Below are 19371 nucleotides of genomic sequence, written 5' to 3'. Positions count from 1 at the left end.
AAGAGCTGATGGTGCCGCAGGGTCCTGCGTTGGGGGGAGGGAGGAAGAAAGAAGAGTAACCGAAGCATTGGCAATTTGGGGGAGCAGGTGTGGGGAAGTCCAGAGCTGCAGGGGAGAGTGTTGCTGTACCCAGCTGGAGGGAGAAGGAAGATGAGGGAGGGAATGAAAGGAGATGCCAGGGCTTGGAGGGAAGGAGGAAGGTATGCCAGACTAAGGGAAAAGGAAGGGGGAGATCTCAGAGCTTGGAGGGGGAGGGAAAGATGGAAGGAAAGGAGATAAATGGCAGAGAATCGGAAGGGCAGATACCAGACTGTGGGGTGCGAAGGAAAGAAAGGAGAAGAGAGAGATGCCAGAGTATAGGGGATGGGTTGGTGACAGAGAGAAAAAAATGGAGAGGTGGCAGAGCTGAAATCAATCATGTACAAAGGAGAGAAGGGGCACAGGATAGATAGTTATGAAAGGAGCATAGAAAGAAGGAAGATGTTGTATGGAAGAGAGAGATGGCAGACATTGGATGGAAAGGGCAGAGAGGGCAGTGACTGGAAGGGGCGAGACAGAAGGTGAACAGTAGATGGAAGGGGTAGAAAGAGGGACAGACACTGAATGGAAGTGTGGGGGAGAGGAGGGACAGCCACTGAATGGAAGTGTGAGGGAGAGGGGGAGCAGAAGCTGGAAGGAAGTGGGGAGGAGAAAGAAAAAAGGGCACATGCTGGATTGAGGGACGAGGATAGAGTTAGATACTGGAAGGGGTGAGGGAAAGAGGTGGCAAGCTTTAGGTAGACAGTAAAAATGGACATTGATGAGAGGGTAGTAAGAACGTAATCTGGACAGATGCAGAAAATAAATTGAAAAGGACAATGAGGGAAAAAAGGGAAAAGGAGAGGGAAGGAGAGGAGAGAGATGCCAGACCAATGGGGGTGAAAGGAGAGATGGAAGGGGGAGGCATACAGTTTCTGGAAGGTGTATTGAAGGAGAGAAGATGCCGTATAGGGGAAGAGAGACGGCAGATAGTGGATGGAAGGAAGAGAGTTACAAGAAGATGAGGAAAGCAGAAACCAGAGAAGACAAAGGTAGAAAAAAAAATTTCTATTTATTTATTGCTTTAGGAGACATGTGTCACTGTTTCTGTGGTGTTGCATTGTATGCAGAGTCCAGCTTCTTACTCGTTCAATCTAACCTTTATTTATGTATTTCTATTTTATCCCTCCTTTTACAAAACTGTGGAGCGTTTTTTAGCGCCAGCCGTGGTGGTAGCAGCTCTGATGCTCAGAATTCTATGAGGAGGTAATGTATTGTCCCAAACAGTGCCAAAACTGGAGAATACGAGGCAAAACCAGAACATGTGTCCCAGAGAGGCGTTGTTACAGGAACATTTAGGACAGGTGTGTACTGGAGTGATGTCCATCCGATAAGCTCGCAAGAGAGATATAAAAAGACGTAACACAAACTTTAGTTGTAGTTCCCAATGTGTAACGTTAGCAGATACCCGTCCCATGGATTTTAGCACTCACTGTATCTGCATTGCTGTCAGGGAACAAAGGGAAATACTTTTAAAACTAATAGGAGGACATATTTTTTCACTCAGAGAATAGTTAAGCTCCGGAACTCATTGCCAGAGAATGTGGTAAGAGTGGTTAATGCAGCTGGTATTGTAGAACGTTTGGACAAGTTCGTGGAAGAAAAGTCCATGGTCTGCTGTTGAGACAGACATGGGAAAAGCCCTGGATCGGTGGCATGGAAAACTGCTACTCTTTGGGTTTCTGTCAGGTACTATGGAAACAGGATGGTGGGCTTGATGAACCATTAGTCTGACCCACTATGGCTATTCTTATGTTCTTATTAGTTATTTCTGAGAGAAGATGAAAGTTCTTCTCCTCCCACTGCAGTTCACTGATGTCCGAAACAATGAATTAATGATTGATTTCTTGTTTGAGATAGAAGTGGGCCCTCTAGTTCTGGCTCTACAAAATTAAGAGGTCAGTGACGTTAACACAAATTACTAAAACACAGAATCCACTATAAATTATGTCCAAAATTCTCCTTCATTCTTAAATGTACATAAGAACATAAGAAGTTGCCTCCGCTGAGGCAGACCATAAGTCCATCCTGCCCAGCGGTCCGCTCCCGCGGCGGCCCATCAGGCCCATTGCCTGAGCAATGGTCTATACCTATCTATACCCCTCAATCTCTTTTTCTTCTAGGAATCTATCCAAACCTTCTTTGAAACCATTTAAGGTTTTCTTGTCTACAACAGCCTCTGGGAGCGCGTTCCATGTATCCACCACCCTCTGAGTGAAAAAGAACTTCCTAGCGTTTGTAGAAATGCAGGGATAGGAAACAGCTTCAGAGCTTAATTTTTTTTCATCTTAGTTGTTCAATCCTCAGCTTTAATAAAAACTCCCTCTTTTGGAAATATTGCTGAGCATTACTCTTTAAAGCTTTATTTCATAGTAAAATTAATGCATAGCCTTTCAAGAATAATTTTTATAAAACTTAGGGCACTCAAGACAGCCGCATTTCAACATGGCTGCCTTAGGGAAAACAGGCCCTTGTCTTGACCCATGCTGAAAGATTCATCCAAAACTTGTCACCAAAACCATTCACTCCAAATTCAACCCCGAGAAAATACAGCATAAGAACATAAGAAATGCCTTCACCGGATCAGACCCCAGCTCCATCTAGACTGGCGACTGGCGACCCGCACATGCGGAGGCTAAGCTAGAGGAGCGAGTGAGTGCCTAAGGAGCGGCTGCATTGCTAATGGTGGGACCAATGTGGCTCGGGCCTGCACAAGGTCTGTTCTCTCTGATGTCAAGCCAGGCTATGCTTCTGAACAACAGGCCTGCACACCAGGAGATACTTAGCATAACCAGCAGATGTGAAGTTCATATTTTAAACCCCCCCCCTCCCCACTAATGTTTGAATTGTTGAACTGGGAGGTATTTTGGATGTGTTAGCTGCGGGCACTAGGGTTAGGTGACAGCCCTAAGTGGACCTGTCTGCCTAGGCTACAGCAGCTCTCTGAATTAACCTGAACTACGAGTACCCTCTGGCTCTAGAAAAATGAGAAATACATCTTTCAGTTAAATCAAAATGATTGTGAGAGTTAAGGAATCAGTCCTGTGGGCCTTCATAGCTCAACCTGCCATCAATAATGCATTACCCTATCAATAATAGAGCAGCGTGTTATGGAGACAGTGAAGCCTAGCTGAACTCTATAGACAGCTGATTAAAAGCTTTTCTCCGCATTTTAGGGGCTCCTCCAGGAGCTTCTTGCTCTGTATCTCATCTATAATACAGGGCGTTAGTAGCCAGGGGCATTCGATGAATTTGGACTTCTTGCACTTCTGTAAACCACATGGGCTGGAAATACTGCAGGAGAGCCAATAGCCAGTTCTGCCCATAGAGGAAGCGTGCCTTGACTGCTGTGGAGCTGCCTCTCACATCCCTCAAACCCACACCATGACAGAAATGCTCTTCCCATCATCTCTGTACTGTCATTTTCAGCCTGTTCTCTGACACTTCTTTTAGACTGTCTAAGCTTTTACCAAAGGAAAACCTATTTTTAACAAGAAAGCCACTTGCATCATGTACTGTTTGTAGTGAAGAATTCCCTGGCATCAGGCAACCAGGTGACTTAAAGCCTGGAAAGGGGAAGAGATACCCTGGGCTAGTGAGTTGTGGGGAAGAGAGGGCAGGGGAGACATATAATAAGACGAAGCCCAATAGAACTCAGTTCCAAATGAACTGGACATACAAAGTGCTGGGTTCTTCCGACACCTTTGGACCCAATGCTAGATGTTGATTAACTCTCAGCTGCTCTGGCCTCCAAAACAAAAGTAGTAACCAGATATTGGTCTTTGCTGAATCCATGCTGTTGCAAAAGGGAATCTCTAGTCACACCATATTTGCAAGAACCAAAATACAAATGTTCAAGCAAACTGGAGGTGATTTTCTGATACTGTAGGTTAAAAGTCAATAATAAAATGAGGTGATGACCAATGTATGACCAGCAAAACAGAGGGCAACCCATAACAAAGATAATTAACCTCTCAGGGCAAAGGAAACCAAGGAGGGAAGTTGTTTCAGGCACAACTGTGAGATTGAATCCTAGGGCCAGGGGTGGCTCAAGGCAATCTGCTGCCTGAAGCAAGGGGGTGGGACAAGGGCTGCCCCAACTATTAGGCAAGACTGGTCAGCTGCCTATGAGGGTAGTAAATGACAGCAGTGCCTTTTAGGCCCAGGTCACCCATATTTAAAGCAAAACCTGCCAAACTCAAAGAACCAGGTTCGTTTCTCTCCAGCAAAAACACAAAGAAGACAGCGATGCTCAAAGAACAAGGAGCGCTAGTCCTCGCAGGTGCTAAATATTAACCCGTCCATTATACTCTATGGATGCGTTAGCGTTTAGCGCGCTTCGTAGTGGAGTGACCCCAAAATGAGAAAGAAGAGCTCGGTTTAACACGCCATAATAAAATTAGTTATCTGGGATGTGCAGATCAGAACTAGAACATTTCTCCGGATTTTCATGTTATCCGAGCACTACCAAGCACATTGTGAAATCCAAAAGGGCTCCATATTTTATACTGAATACATACAAAGACATCTGCAATTAACATTTCCCAAAGCGAACATATTTCAAATAAAACACTTTATTCTTGCAAAATATCAAGATAGCAGATGTAAATTTGAAAAAAAAAAACCCTGAGAAACAGCAATCATCACTTTACAAATGACCAAACAGAAATAAAACAAATAATGGGAAATAAGAAAATACCATTTATTTATTTTATAAATTTCTATACCATTTACATAATAAAACAGACACACAAACAATCCTCAGAAATCATTATATAATGCAAATCATAAATAGTTCATCAACTAAGCCAGAGAAGAGATTTATTAACTCGAAAAAGGCATCTACAAATAATTACGTCCTGAGTCATTTTCTAAACAAGCCCTTTTCACGACAATTTCGTATTTGGCCCACAAGGGAGGTCCATATTTTAACTCCTGCAGAGCATAAAGTCATTTTGCCAGTCTCCACATTCGTCTTCAGTAGAGCTAAATTCTCAGAACGTAATGATCTATTTGGCATATTATTTTTGAACAATTTTGGTTTCCATTCCATACAAGATGGCAAATCATTACTGCTTTATATATTCAGAGGCTAAATCCTCCTTCTTCATGGCAGTACAGTATACTGTTGTTAAGGTATCCTATAATGTCCTGACCTGAGGATGGAGGTTTTGTTCCATAAAAAGGTTGCCTTAGTTCTATTTCCTATTTTTAAACTTTATCAATATAGCTCCAATCCTACTTTATTCTACCGCAACAAAAAAATATATTTTTTCTACCTTTTGTTATTTCTGCTTTAATCATCTTCTCATAAAGCATCCGTCCTCTGTCTGCCCCTTTCTCTCTCTTCCCTCTTTCTATGTTCTTTCCATTAAAATGTCTATCCTGTGCCCCGTCTCTCCTTTGTACGATTCATTTCAGCTTCACAACCTCTCCATTTTTCTCTCTCTCTGTCTCCATTTAGGAGTACCTAAATGTGTCACCGCGTGTGCGGATCACTGGACTAGATGGACCTTGGTCTGATCCGGTGAGGGCGTTTCTTATGTTCTTATAATACACCAAACACTAAAATCAGTAGCAACCTGGATGAAAGATCACAAACTGAAATTGAACCCAGATAAAACTAAATTCATCCTCCTAGAAAACAACAAAATATCAACCATAACCAACATTGAAATCAACGCAATCAACTACCCCATTCAAGCCACCTTAAAATTACTAGGAATAACAATCGACAGATGCTGCACCATGCAACCACAAATCAATAAAACAATACAAAAATCATTCTCAGTCATGAGAAACTTAAGACAAATTCGGAAATTCTTCGAAAAAACACAATTCCAGCTCATACTTCAGTCCTTAATACTAGGCCTACTTGACTACTGTAACATCCTCTATCTCCCTTGCCCTGCAACTATAACAAAACAACTACAAACTATCCAAAACACAGCACTAAGACTCATCTACTCATTGAAGAAACATGACTACATTACAGAAGTATATCTCAAATCACATTGGCTTCCAATACCAGCAAGAATGCAATTTAAATTCTACTGTCTACTATTTAAGACTTTATACGGAGACAGTACAATCTACCTGAATAACCGCCTCATCCACAACACCGCAACCAGACATAGGAAAACTCACACCCCATTCTCATACCCCCCAATTAAGGAGGTCAAATGGAAAAACCTATACAATGGCCTCCTGGCCACTCAAGCAGCCAAACTAGACAATCAAATCGCCAATCTACTGACGGCATCCCTCGACTACAAGACTTTTAGAAAAGAAATAAAGACCATACTCTTCAAGAAAGCCCTGAAAAAAGAAATAACACCGCAAGTTTCAATCACCACCTCTCACTAAAGCCAACTACTCCAAACAAATAACCTTACCCATTTCTTACTCTCTTTGAAAATGACCAAACTTTTTTTTTTTTTCTAGTAAGTTCTTGTTATAATACATCTTTGATAAATCTTTTGTGATCCGCCTTGAACTGCAAGGTAATGGCGGAATAGAAATCCCTAATGTAATGTAATGTAATCTAATGCCCCGATATTTTGGGATCGTCTCTTGATACCGTATTCTCCATTCAGGGCACTTAGATCAACAGAACAACATTTACTGATTATCTCTTCTTTAAAAGTAATAGGGACCAGGAGATCGACTATTTTCTCGGTTATAGCACCCCAGCTCTGGAACAATTTACTTACGCAATGAATCCTCTTTAGAAAAATTTAAACGTTCTTTAAAAGTTTCTTTTATAAGGATGCATTTGAGATCTAGATAGTATAACTTACCAGTCATTAAATCTCTTAGATTCTAATTAGACCTATGCATAGGTCGCAAACTTTTTCCTTCTTTTCTATGCTTATTTTTGCTTTTATATCTTTTTTGTGTGTGTTACCCACCATATGTGTTTTTCCCTAAATGTTTCTTCTCTTTCTTTAAAGATTGTAGTTCATCCCCCCTCACCTTCTGTACTAGTTATTTGTACGTATATATTTTGTATTTAATTGTATAAAACTGTTCTGTTTTGTCCCCTATTTTTAAAATGTGCTATGCATTGAACTAAGAACATAAGAAGTTGCCTCCACTGGGTCAGACCAGAGGTCCATCGTGCCCAGCGGTTCACTCCCACGGCGGCCCATCAGGTCCATGACCTGTGAAGTGGTTTCTGACTATTCTTATAACCTACCTCTACTTCTATCTGTACCCCTCAATCCCCTTTTCTTTTAGGAACCTATCTAGACCCTCCTTGAACCCTTGTAGCGAGCTCTGGCCTATCACAGCCTCCGGGAGCGTGTTCCATGTGTCCACCACCCTCTGAGTGAAAAAGAACTTCTTAGCATTTGTTCTAAACCTGTCCTTTTTCAATTTCTCCGAGTGCCCCCTTGTACTTGTGGCTCCCCACAGCCTGAAGAATTTGTCCCTGTCTACCTTCTCTATACCCTTCATGATTTTGAAGGTTTCTATCATGTCTCCTCTAAGCCTCTGCTTTTCCAGGGAGAATAGCCCCAGCATTTCCAATCTGACATTGCGTGTACAACAAACTTTAATAAAACTTGAAACTTGAAACACTCTTGATCCCTTGGGGAGAATGTTTGGATTTGATTACGAATTAACTATTAAAGAAAAATTGAAATCATGGACATCAGTATGAGCCCATTACATACAAACGAGAGACTGTGGCTCAGGCAGTAACTCTTAGATGACCAGCACCAGACCATACGTCTAAATAAGAACTGCCCCATACATCATTTAGTCCAGTTGATGCAATTGATTTAATCAAGATACTATATAAGTCACAAGCAAACATTTGCACCAGGGATAAGGAAAATAAAAGCTTAATAAACTCCCAAAATCAATAGGTGTCAAAATTGTAAAACTGCAAAGTGCTCACATAAAAATTATACTCAAATAGCTGAGTAGAAAGTGTTGTGCTAAACTGAGGCTCATTGAAATGTCTCAGTATCACTCGACGGTTGATTTTCAAAGTGCATTAGAATACTAAAAAAGTTCATAGAAAAATACTTAGCTGAATCTTGTTGGGAGTTTGTGCTGCCACACAATAGTTCATATCACCACTCGACAGAGCTCTGTTTCGACATCGAGAGAGTCATAGTGGTTAGAGCTACAGGTTGTGGGTTCAAATCCTGTGCTGCTCCCTGGGCAAGTCACTTAATCCTCCACTGCCCCAGGTACATTAGATAGACTGGGAGCCCACTGGGACAGACAGGGACAATCAAATGCTTGAGTTGCTGATTTACAACCCATTCTGAGCTCCTTGGGGAAGGTGGGCTGTAAAATACATTTTGGAATCTCTGCACCTGCCATATCAAAGATCTGTGCCCTGATTCTAAATATTTCCAAAATGTGCTTGTAGTCCCTGCAGCTTCTGAAGATGGAAATCTTGAGCTGTTTTCATGATGAAAATTTATATAAAAAAAGATTTAACAAAAGGCAAAATATCTTTTGTTTATGAAGATGTTGAACTGTGCTGGCTCAGTCTTTTTTTAATGTTTGCTCCGACAAAGCTGCCCCAGAGCGAACTTACATTCAGTCGGCAGACAGCTGTACAGGGCAGGGAAAGTGTGTGCGTTGGATCTCTTAGAGAGAGGAGGAGATAGTGGATGTTGCAGAAGGGCAAACTGGATGGGCCTTTTGGCCTTTATCTGCCATCAGGTTTCTATGTGTGTGAGCACTTTGTAAATGACACTAAGGAATAGCTTAGCTTAAGAACTGTGGGGGAAAGAAATCAGTGCTAACTGCTGTTCGAGGGAAGGTACATGTTCTTTATATAAAAGTGCTTTGTGCCAATTCCTGTGTCTAACTGTAGGTGGCACCCAAGTTATGTGCACTGAGGCTGTATTCTGTAACTGTGCCCCAAGATGTTGGCCAGAAGAGGTGCTGGCGTCAGCTGACTGCTTACAGGACATGCCTCTGCTCCATCTCCTCACCTACCCCCCCTGCACTGGTGGCAATAGGAAGCTCAGGGCCACAGCTGGAGGACATGCACTTGCGTGGACGAAGAAGTGATGATGCCACATGCATTTCCGGAAGCCCTCCTACCGCAGCCCTGAGATTAGTGTGCCAGCAGCTTAAAAAGGTTGCGACATACTGCTGTAACTAGTCACACATTTTTTTTGCAATGCCCCCTTTTGAGTTATATGCTAGAAGAATTCAGCATCACGCCTTCTAGAATAGCACACAGCCAGATGCATGGGCAAATTTGAACTAACTTCAATGATTGGTTGCTAGTTAAGGGCATCTGGAGTGTCATAAATGGAATTGGAACCTGCAGGGGCAAAAAAGCGCCCTCACAAGTGGGTGTGAATATGTTTGACTCCAAAGGGGAGGGGGTCAAGAAAGCAATTTTCTTCCTCCAGGCCACTATGGACGGAGCAGACCTTTGAGATGAGCAGAAACTGAGCTGTCAGAGACGGTAGGGCAGTGGTCTCAAACTCGCGGCCCGCCAGGTCCTATTTTGAGGCCCTCGGTATGTTTATCATAATCCCCAAAGTAAAATAAAACCGTTTCTTGATCATCTGTCTCTTTAGCTATAAATGACAATATTATTATTAAGACTTAGCCAAAAGGAAAGATTTATAAACTATAAAGAGTTTTATTGTCATTTCTGTAATAAGACATAAACTATTTTTTCTGAGGCCCTCCAAGTACCAACAAATCCAAAATGTGGCCCTGCAGAGGGTCTGAGTTGGAGACCACTGTCTAGGGGATGACGGACAAAGGCGAACTCAATTCTTCAGCTGAGACTCTGGTTGTTTCTAGCACCACAGAAGCCTGCTGAGAGTTCGGGGGCTGCATAGATTTCACAGCATTGGAGCTGGAGTCTCTTCTGCTCCTCCTCCTTTTCCCTCCTTTTCAAATATTCACCTCCACCCCCTCCTCATGTATCTGTGTAGTGCAGATAGGAAAGACAGCGGATGTTTTGTACTTAACAGGGAGATCACCATCTAAAATGAGTGAACTTATGCATTCGGTTGGATCCAGTTAAAGATAAAGCAAAGGTCCGCTGTGGCTCAGATCTCTCTTATCTACAGCTCTCAGCCTCATCTTCTCACTGCAGCAGTCATGTTCTAACTCGCTCTTCCTGTCGTATGTCCTGATTATACAGGAGGTGCATGAGACAGAGATAAACCCTGACTGAATCCTTCAAACAAAAAGGAGTCTCCAAGAATATCCCCTCATCCCTTAAAACACCAAGAGAAAACCTATTGCACTACAAAGTAGTGACAGAGCTGGAAAAACAGAAAAAATGATACGAGATCTGAGTTACTAAAAAGAAATAGTCCCAGCTCCACCTTCCGTCAGCCAACTGGTAAAAAGCAAGATCCCCACACAAACCAATGAAGAGAACGGCAAACTGCAAACTGTGCAAGCACATTTCAAAGCTGTGGAACCACGGGGTGGGCGGGGATGTACACAGATGGATCAAGCACTGGCTGTCAGGTAGACTACAGAGGGTCGGAGTAAAGGGCCAATATTCTGACTGGCGGGGAGTCACGAGCGGTGTGCCACAGGGATCGGTGCTGGGGCCGCTACTCTTCAACATATTTATCAATGACCTGGAAATGGAGGCAAAGTGTGAGGTTATAAAATTTGCAGACGATACCAAACTCTGCGCCAGAGTTAGGACCAGGGAGGAGTGTGAGGAACTGCAAAGGGACCTCGATAAGCTGGAGGACTGGGCAAACAAATGGCAAATGCGCTTTAACGTAGATAAATGCAAGGTCATGCACATAGGGAAAAAGAACCCGTTGTTCGAGTATAAAATGGGGGGGAGATTGCTGGAAGACACCGGACTTGAGAGAGACTTGGGTGTGCTAGTGGATCCATCCATGAAACCATCCGCACAGTGTGCAGCAGCCTCGAAGAAAGCCAACAGGATGCTGGGCATCATCAAGAGGGGCATATCAACCAGGACGCGGGAAGTCATAATGCCGCTGTATCCAGCGATGGTGCGCCCACATCTGGAATACTGCGTTCAATATTGGTCGCCGCACCTCAAGAAGGACATGGCAGTTTTTGAGAGAGTCCAAAGGAGGGCAACGAAACTGGTAAGAGGGCTGGAAAACTGCCCATATGCTGAGAGGCTGGATAAACTGGGGCTCTTCTCTCTGGAAAAGAGGAGGCTCAGGGGGGATATGATAGAGACCTTCAAAATACTTAGGGGCATAGAGAGGGTGGACAGGGACAGGTTCTTCAGACTAAAAGGGACGACAGGTACGAGGGGGCACTCAGAGAAACTGAAGGGAGATAGGTTCAAATCAAATGCAAGGAAGTTTTTCTTCACCCAAAGGGTCGTAGACAAATGGAATGCGCTCCCGGAGGAAGTGATCCGGCAGAGTACAGTACAAGGATTCAAACAGGGATTGGACAGATTCCTGAGGGAAAAGGGGATCGTGGGGTACTGAGGGAGGTGCTGGGGTGTTGCATAAGTATAGACAGCTCACCAGGTCGTGCAGGTGCAAGGCCGGAGGGTTAGGACATTGATGGGAAGATACGACTTCGATGAGAAACCTAGGAGGCAAGGGGGCCCCTTCTGGTGATTAAGGCAGGTCATGACCTGTTGGGCCGCTGCGGGGGCGGACTGCTGGGCGGGATGGACCTCTGGTCTGACCCGGCAGAGGCACTGCTTATGTTCTTATGATCCCACCACAGTCACTCATCTTCCAATGTGGTATAATATCATTCAGTGCAAAGAAGGATGTTACGTTGGTGAAACAGGCCAGATGCTAAAGACTAGGATCAACTTACACAGACAGTGCCAGCCAGGATGTCACCTGACCACTGCACCAATGATTTTATGGGAACTTGATGACAATCCAAGAATGAAATAAGGAATTTTGACACCTAGCAGAGATAAGAACATAAGCAGTGCCTCCGCCGGGTCAGACCATAGGTCCATCCTGCCCGGCAGTCCGCTCTTGCGGCGGCCCAAACAGGTCACAACCTGTCTGAATAACCAGAAGGGGCTCCCTTGCCACCTTGGTTTCCCATTGAAGTCCTATCTTCCCTCCGAAGTCCTAACCCTCCGGTCTTGCACATTCACGACTTGGTTGGGTTTCCATACTTATTACCTGATTAGTTTTCTATACTTGTTTTACATCCCAGCACCTTTCTCAGTATCCCACGATCCCTTTATCCCTCAGGAATCCGTCCAATCCCTGTTTGAATCTGGGCTTTCTTTCCCCCTATAAAGACATTTAAAACTACTCTGCCACCTTTCTGTCTCCTGCCCGCCCACCCACGCACCCCTCCCTCTTCCTATCCCCTTGTCAACATTTGCTTTTTTCTGATCTGAAGCAAAGGGTTACCTTTAAATGCTCATCATAAAATGCACACCATTTCTCCCTTTCCGGGGAATCAGCAGGTTGTGCTGCCTTCACACATGTAAATAGCTTTTTGAGAAAGAAAAGACAGCACATGGATGTGTTTGTAGATGGGATTTTGGCAGACTGGCAAAGTATATTCCAACAGCCAAAACCCTATTCTGAAGTTTCGGACGGCAGCGACTGAAAGCATAATTGTGGTCTTAAAATCCACCTCACAATTTCATTCCCATGTGTTGGCACTCGGTTCCATAACTGGCTCTCATTCTGGACATCCAGTTTTATGAAATCTGCAGATTCCTGAGTAATGCCAGGTTTCTTTATAAAATAGCTGTTTTCACCTTGGTGGTGACATTATCCAGCGAGTTTTGAGCGGATTTGCTTTCCCAGAGCTCAGCGGAAAGCCTTTGCAGCCTCCTTCCCAGCATGTGCTAGCCCCATTTATAGATCCTGGTTGATCCCTTCCTGCTTCAAGTTTCTTGATTTTTGATATACTGTTTATCATACAGGTATCTAAACAGTTTACAATAAAATATATATAAAAACTTATCTAAACTAAGAAGATTTATGCATAGACATACATGATACATTAGGAGAGGTTGGGAAGGAGATTTAATAAATACATTGAGATGAAAATAAAAAGAGGAGAACGGGAAAGGTTGAGGAGGTTGCTTTGAAAGGATTTCTGCAAAGGACGATCAATTGTCATAGGAAATGGAATTTACAGAGGAACGTTTTAAATGTGGATTGAAATTTCTCTAAAGAGTGTGGGAGCTGTGACAGAGATGATGGATTTGCAAGTGGTGTCGTGAAAGAGTTCTCATATTGGAGGGATGGGGAACAGGTTTTGGCTGACTTCTCCTGCTGTCATAAGAACATAAGAACATAAGCAATGCCTCCACTGGGTCAGACCCGAGGTCCATCGTGCCCAGCAGTCCACTCACGCGGCGGCCCAACAGGTCCAGGACCTGCACAATAGCCCCCTATCTATACCCCTCTATCCCTTTTTCCAGCAGGAAATTGTCCAATCCTTTCTTGAACTCCAGTACCGTACTCTGTCCTATTACGTCTTCTGGAAGCGCATTCCAGGTGTCCACCACACGCTGGGTAAAGAAAAACTTCCTAGCATTTGTTCTGAATCTATCCCCTTCCAATTTTTCCGAATGCCCTCTTGTTCTTTTATGTTTTGAAAATTTGAAGAATCTATCTCTCTCTACTTTCTCTATGCCCTTCATGATCTTGTAGGTCTCTATCATGTCTCCTCTGAGTCTCCGCTTTTCCAAGGAGAAGAGCTCCAGCTTCTCCAATCTTTCAGTGTATGAAAGGTTTTCCATGCCCTTAATCATTCGTGTCGCTCTCCTCTGGACCCTCTCAAGTATTGCCATATCCTTCTTAAGGTACGGTGACCAATACTGAACACAGTACTCCAGGTGCGGGCGCACCATTGCCCGATACAACGGCAGGATGACTTCTTTTGTTCTGGTCGTAATACCATTTTTAATAATACCCAACATTCTGTTTGCCTTCTTCGCGGCTGCTGCGCATTACGCCGTTGACTTCATTGTTGTATCCACCAGTACACCCAAATCTCTTTCAAGGTTACTTCCCTCTAATACTAATCCCCCCATTTGGTAGCTGAACATCGGGTTCTTTCTCCCTATATGCATGACCTTGCATTTCCCTACATTGAATTTCATCTGCCATTTATTCGCCCACTCCTCCAGTTTGTTTAGGTCCCTTTGTAGGTCTTCACACTCTTCCGTAGTTCTAACCCTTCTACAGAGTTTAGTGTCATCCGCAAATTTTATAACTTCACATTTCGTCCCTGTTTTCAAGTAACTTTACTTTCCCCATGGACAAGCAGGATGTCGGCCGCTATACCTTGGTGACTCTCCAGCTGAGAGGTGTGGATGAACCCCATGGCTCGACTGGCCCCTGTGCTAGGATGAGGCTGCAGGAGCCCATGATTTATAAAGAACAGGGACAGCCACTAGTTATTCTTCAGTAATATTATTTTTTAATTACTTATCAACACAGACAACTTTAAATATGACGTAAACTTGAACTTTACTCCTGGTAGGAGAACTGTTACCAAAACCTGCCAACTACGCTCAATGTCCTTAGGTAAGCTGCATTGCTGTCGCCTTTGGTGACATGCTTTTAGTTGGGGTTTTAGCGTCCTTGGCCGGGCGAGGGTTCTGTGATATGGTTTCTGGCCATTTCTTCAAAGAATTCCCTATCCTAAAGGTCTGAGTCTCTCTGCTCCAGGTCTGACACCTCCAACTTTCTTCCTTCTAAGGCTAGATCCTCCCCCAATTTGTCCCATATCCAAGGCGGAAAGCCTTCTTTCTCCCTCAACCAAGACCCCCTCCCCCAATTGTCATTTTCAGACCTGTCCTTAGCTCCCAACCCCTCCAAATACCCTCCACCACAGCGTGCCATAACCCTCCCACTCTCTCGGTCTTGGAAACCTCCCTGCTCCCTTTTGCAAACCCAGCCTACCCATCCCCTCACCCCATCGCTTGTTCTCCTGTCCCCTCCCTCCAGCATAGTCCTTCCTAAGGCATGCAGCTCCTGCTCTCTTCCTCCACCCTCTGGCAGACACAAGCCTTTCAACGTAGCCCTCTTTCCCCAACCCACTGAATCCCCACCTTAATAATATTGCCCCCTTCTCCCGTCATCACTTGGGCCAGCTATAGTATTTGAAGAGCCAGGTTCCATGTGTCCTGTGCCATCAGATAGTCCGGTCAGTCCAGTGGCGGAGTAAGGAGGACACCCTCCTCTTCACTGCCCCCCCCCCAGCACACGCCCCTTGCTTTCTTACTTCCCCCGCATCGGCATTGGTGCTCTCTTTGCCGTCACTTCCAGGATCTGCACCTAGGAAGTGACGCCAAAGGCCGAGCCAAAATCGACATGGGTAAAGTTATCAAGGTACAGGGATAGCGGTTCACCCTTCTGACGCCACTGAGTTAGTTTGTTTCTTAGCAATAGAGCAGGCCCTCTTCCCACACCCCCACCTCCCCTGCAGAAACGTTAGGAGTCGAGCAATTAGCAAATGTCATCCAGTGAAGCCCAAACCCTCCTCAGCCACTGAACCCAGAGCAGTGGAGAAAAAGGACATGGCAACCTCTTTATGGAAATGAGCCTGTTGGGTCCCTCAAGAATTCCCTATTCTTGAGGGACCCCAATCCTCTTATTTATTTATTCATTCAATTTTCTATACCATTAAGAACAGTTTTACATGAATTTATTGAGGTACTCAAGCATTTTCCCTGGTCTGTCCTGGTGGGCTCACAATCTCTCTAATGTACCTGGGACAATAGGGGGATTAAGTGACTTGCCCAGGGCCACAAGGAGCAGCGTGGGATTTGAACCCACAACCTCAGGGGGCTGAGGCTGTAGCTTTAACCACTGCACCACTCTAGAAATCAAAATGTAGCAAAAGTGAGGCAAGTCTAGGACAGTGAAGCCATTGTGACATCACTGATGAGGTTGGCTCTTATTGGTGGAATGAGGCATTATGATGTCACAATACCAGCTCTGGTTATCAGAGGCTGAAACTTTTCACACTATTTATTCAGTTTTCTATACTCTTCTCCCAGGGGGGCTCAGAACGGTTTAAATGCATTTATTCAGGTACTCAAGCATTTTTCCCTGACTCACAATCTCTCTAATGTACCTGGGGCAATGGGGGGGACTAAGTGACTTGGCCAGGGTCACAAGGAGCAGCGTGGGATTTGAACCCACAACCTCAGGGTGCTGAGACTGTAGCTTTAACCATTGCACCACACACTCTTCAACCTGTTCATGAGATTTCTAGGCAACAACAACTTCGAAAAGGATGAACACCTCCTAATGTATGCAGATGCTATTTTCATCCGCTTACAACTAAATCCCACCTTCACTGATATCCCAGAAAAAATTGATACCAGCATAAGCAAAATTTCTAACTGGACTGATTGCAACAAACTCAAATTAAACACATCCAAAAGCACCACAACACCACAACAAATCATTCCCAACTCATTAAATCTGCCCTCAGGCACCACTTTCCAAGTACAAGAGACTTGTATAATACTGGACGTTATCCTAGACTCTACACGGACCTCAAATAAAACCTCACAGACTCAAATATAAACCGAGGTAACCTTTTCTCCCCCCAAAAAGGAGGAAAAAAAAGGGGGGGGGTTTAATATTCACATGCAGTGCCTTGCCTTGTCCTGCCAGGCTCTGCACCCAGCCCCACTCCCTCCCTGCCAGGTTCTGTATCCTGTCCCCCCTCCCTCCTGATGATTTGCAGGCCTCCACTGGGCCTGCTGTGAGACCTGGTGGTCTAGCGGTGGCCAGGACAGAAGGGATCCCACCTGTCTCCTGTGGTCCAGCGGTGAATCACAGCAGGAGCGACCTTCCTTCGCTCTTGTCCGTGCAGAGCCACAAGGGACCACAAGAACTCGTGGCAGCCAATCAGCTAGCAGCTCTGCATGGGCAGGAGCAAAGTAAACACCAGGTACATGGGGGGGGGGGGGCGGAGGCAGGAGGGAGGCAAAAATTCTTAGAATCAGCTGGACAGGAGGCGGGAAGGATCTGGAAAATTAGGACATATGGACCTGCCCCATTCTACCCTGGGCCTGTCCTGTTCTGCTCCTGGCCCTGCCCCATGAACTGAGTCTGGAGTGCATTTGCACATGTGCAGACGTGACATGATGGCATTGCACGCATGCGTGTGACATAACCGTGTCACATCCGTGCATGCACTCTAGACTCGGCTCCAAAGTGCCGGGTTTTGAAAAGCTGTCCGAATGCCCAGACAGTCCTCTTAAAAGAGGAGATGTCCGTGTAAATCCGGATGTCTGTTAACCCCAGATTAAATTCTTCCTCCTTTATTAGAAACAATTTGTTTGAAGCGGTAGAGCTTTTGAAAAATAGATTATCCATAAAGAATGACTATTGTAGGCCTCGAGTTCTGTGTAGCAGCATCAACAGACCCAAATACATACAAGGTGTTGAAGAAAACACTGAAAATTAGTCTCCAGAAGCCTTTTGACAAATAGAAGGAATGAGTGAGGGAAAAGACTGGCAATTTCCAAAACATGATGAAAAAACAAAGTCACGTCAATTAAGGAGAGAAGAAATGAAAGTGAAAGTCTGATAACCGCAGACGGGATGGGCCAAGATGAATGTAGCTTTTGTAGCAGTGAACTAGAAATGGTCACACCTGACACAGTAAAGTACAGACTTGGATCAGGACCAGGGCAGAATTGTGGAGATCACACGGGATCTTCCTATCCTCACCGATAAAGAATTTGACAGAACAGAACATAAAAATCAACTTATAGTCCTTTACAAAAGATTAACAAATAGAACAATGAAGAAATTTAATTACCCCAAAATCGAGAAAATAGATGGGTCTTCAAATGTCTTCTGAACTCCAGATATGAAACAGATATAAAGAATAGTTGCCTAAAATGTACGTTCAGGATAACTGAAAAAAGCACGAGCTTTGCAAAAATATTTAGGATTAGGGACTGTGAATGCATCTAACAAGTAAGAGGGAGCCTGTCCTGTTACGATTCTACAATAAATACAACCAAATTTGAAAAGAATAGGGGCCTCCATGGGCAGCCAATGCAATTCGCAGTAAAGTGGAGATACGTGATCATATTTTTTCAAACTATAGATCGATCTCAGTGCAGTGTTCTATATGAGTCGCAATCTGGAGATATTCTTCTTTACCCCTGCTAAATAGATTACCGTATTTTCACACATATAACGCGCACCCGTGTAAAACGCGCACACGGGTATAGCGCGCGGGAAACCTAAATATATGTAAACAAATTTTTATATAGCGCGTATACCGCGCATGCTGCCGTCCCGACTCTCATTTTGCCGCCCTGCCCTCTGCCCCGTGTCTCCTCTGGTCCCGACTCTCCTTTCGCCGTGTAAGCTGCAGCCACTTGACCGCTCGCACCCCCCGCCCCTTCTCTGAGCCCTGTGCTGCTTCCTCTGCCACGGTCCCGCCCCTTCTCTGACATCAGAGAAAGGGCGGGACCGCTGGCAGAGGAAGCAGCGCAGCGCAGGGTTCAGAGAAGGGGCGGGACCGCCGGCAGAGGAAGCAGCAGGGCTCACTGGCATCGGGAAACAACGGTAGGCAGCTTCTCCGTGCCGGGGGGGCTGGGGGGTGCGAGCGGTCCTTCGGGGTGGGGGTGCGAGTGATCCTTCGGGGTGATGAATCGGACGTCGGGGGGGGAACTATGTAAAAAAAAATTTGTACAATGCGCTCACGCATATAACGCGCATGGTTATACTCAGTTTGTAAAATCGTGTATAATGCGCGCGTTATATGCGTGAAAATATGGTATATTGCAATAATCTAGGTGTTCCAAAACCAGTGATTGAACTAGTGACTTAAAAGCAGTGATATCAAAATAAGCTCTAACAGTCCGTAACTACCATGATATCCATTCCCTAACCCTAACCCTAACCCTAGGGTTAGAACTGGATATCATGGTGGAACACTGCTGATGGATGTGTCATATCAAATGACTGTGCAGAGAAGCTCTCCAGGTACCAGCGATGCAATCAGAACACCAAGAAAATGTGTTGGTTTGATTAAAAAGAATTTCTTACTATGTTGCCTGTGCATATAGAGTCCAGGAGGAGGCACTCTTTGGAAAAATGTAAGAGCTGAGATGCCAAATTACCTAGTTTCAGGTTGGAAACTTTTGGCTAGTCCTGGTTTTCAACTTACTTCCCAGAGCAGTGTGGGATTTGTAGTGTCTGATCTTAACCCATTGAAATCAGGGCTGCAAGACCCAGTGGCGTACCTAGCATATGTGACACCCGGGGCCCATCATTTTTTGACACCCACTCCCCATCTATATGAAAAATATGATTTTTAGTAACAATCCACATATCACACAACAAGAGTGTACCTCGG

Source organism: Geotrypetes seraphini, chromosome 11 (genome assembly GCF_902459505.1).
Source record: "Geotrypetes seraphini chromosome 11, aGeoSer1.1, whole genome shotgun sequence".
Classification (NCBI taxonomy): domain Eukaryota; kingdom Metazoa; phylum Chordata; class Amphibia; order Gymnophiona; family Dermophiidae; genus Geotrypetes; species Geotrypetes seraphini.
Note: the sequence above shows the minus strand (reverse complement) of the source record.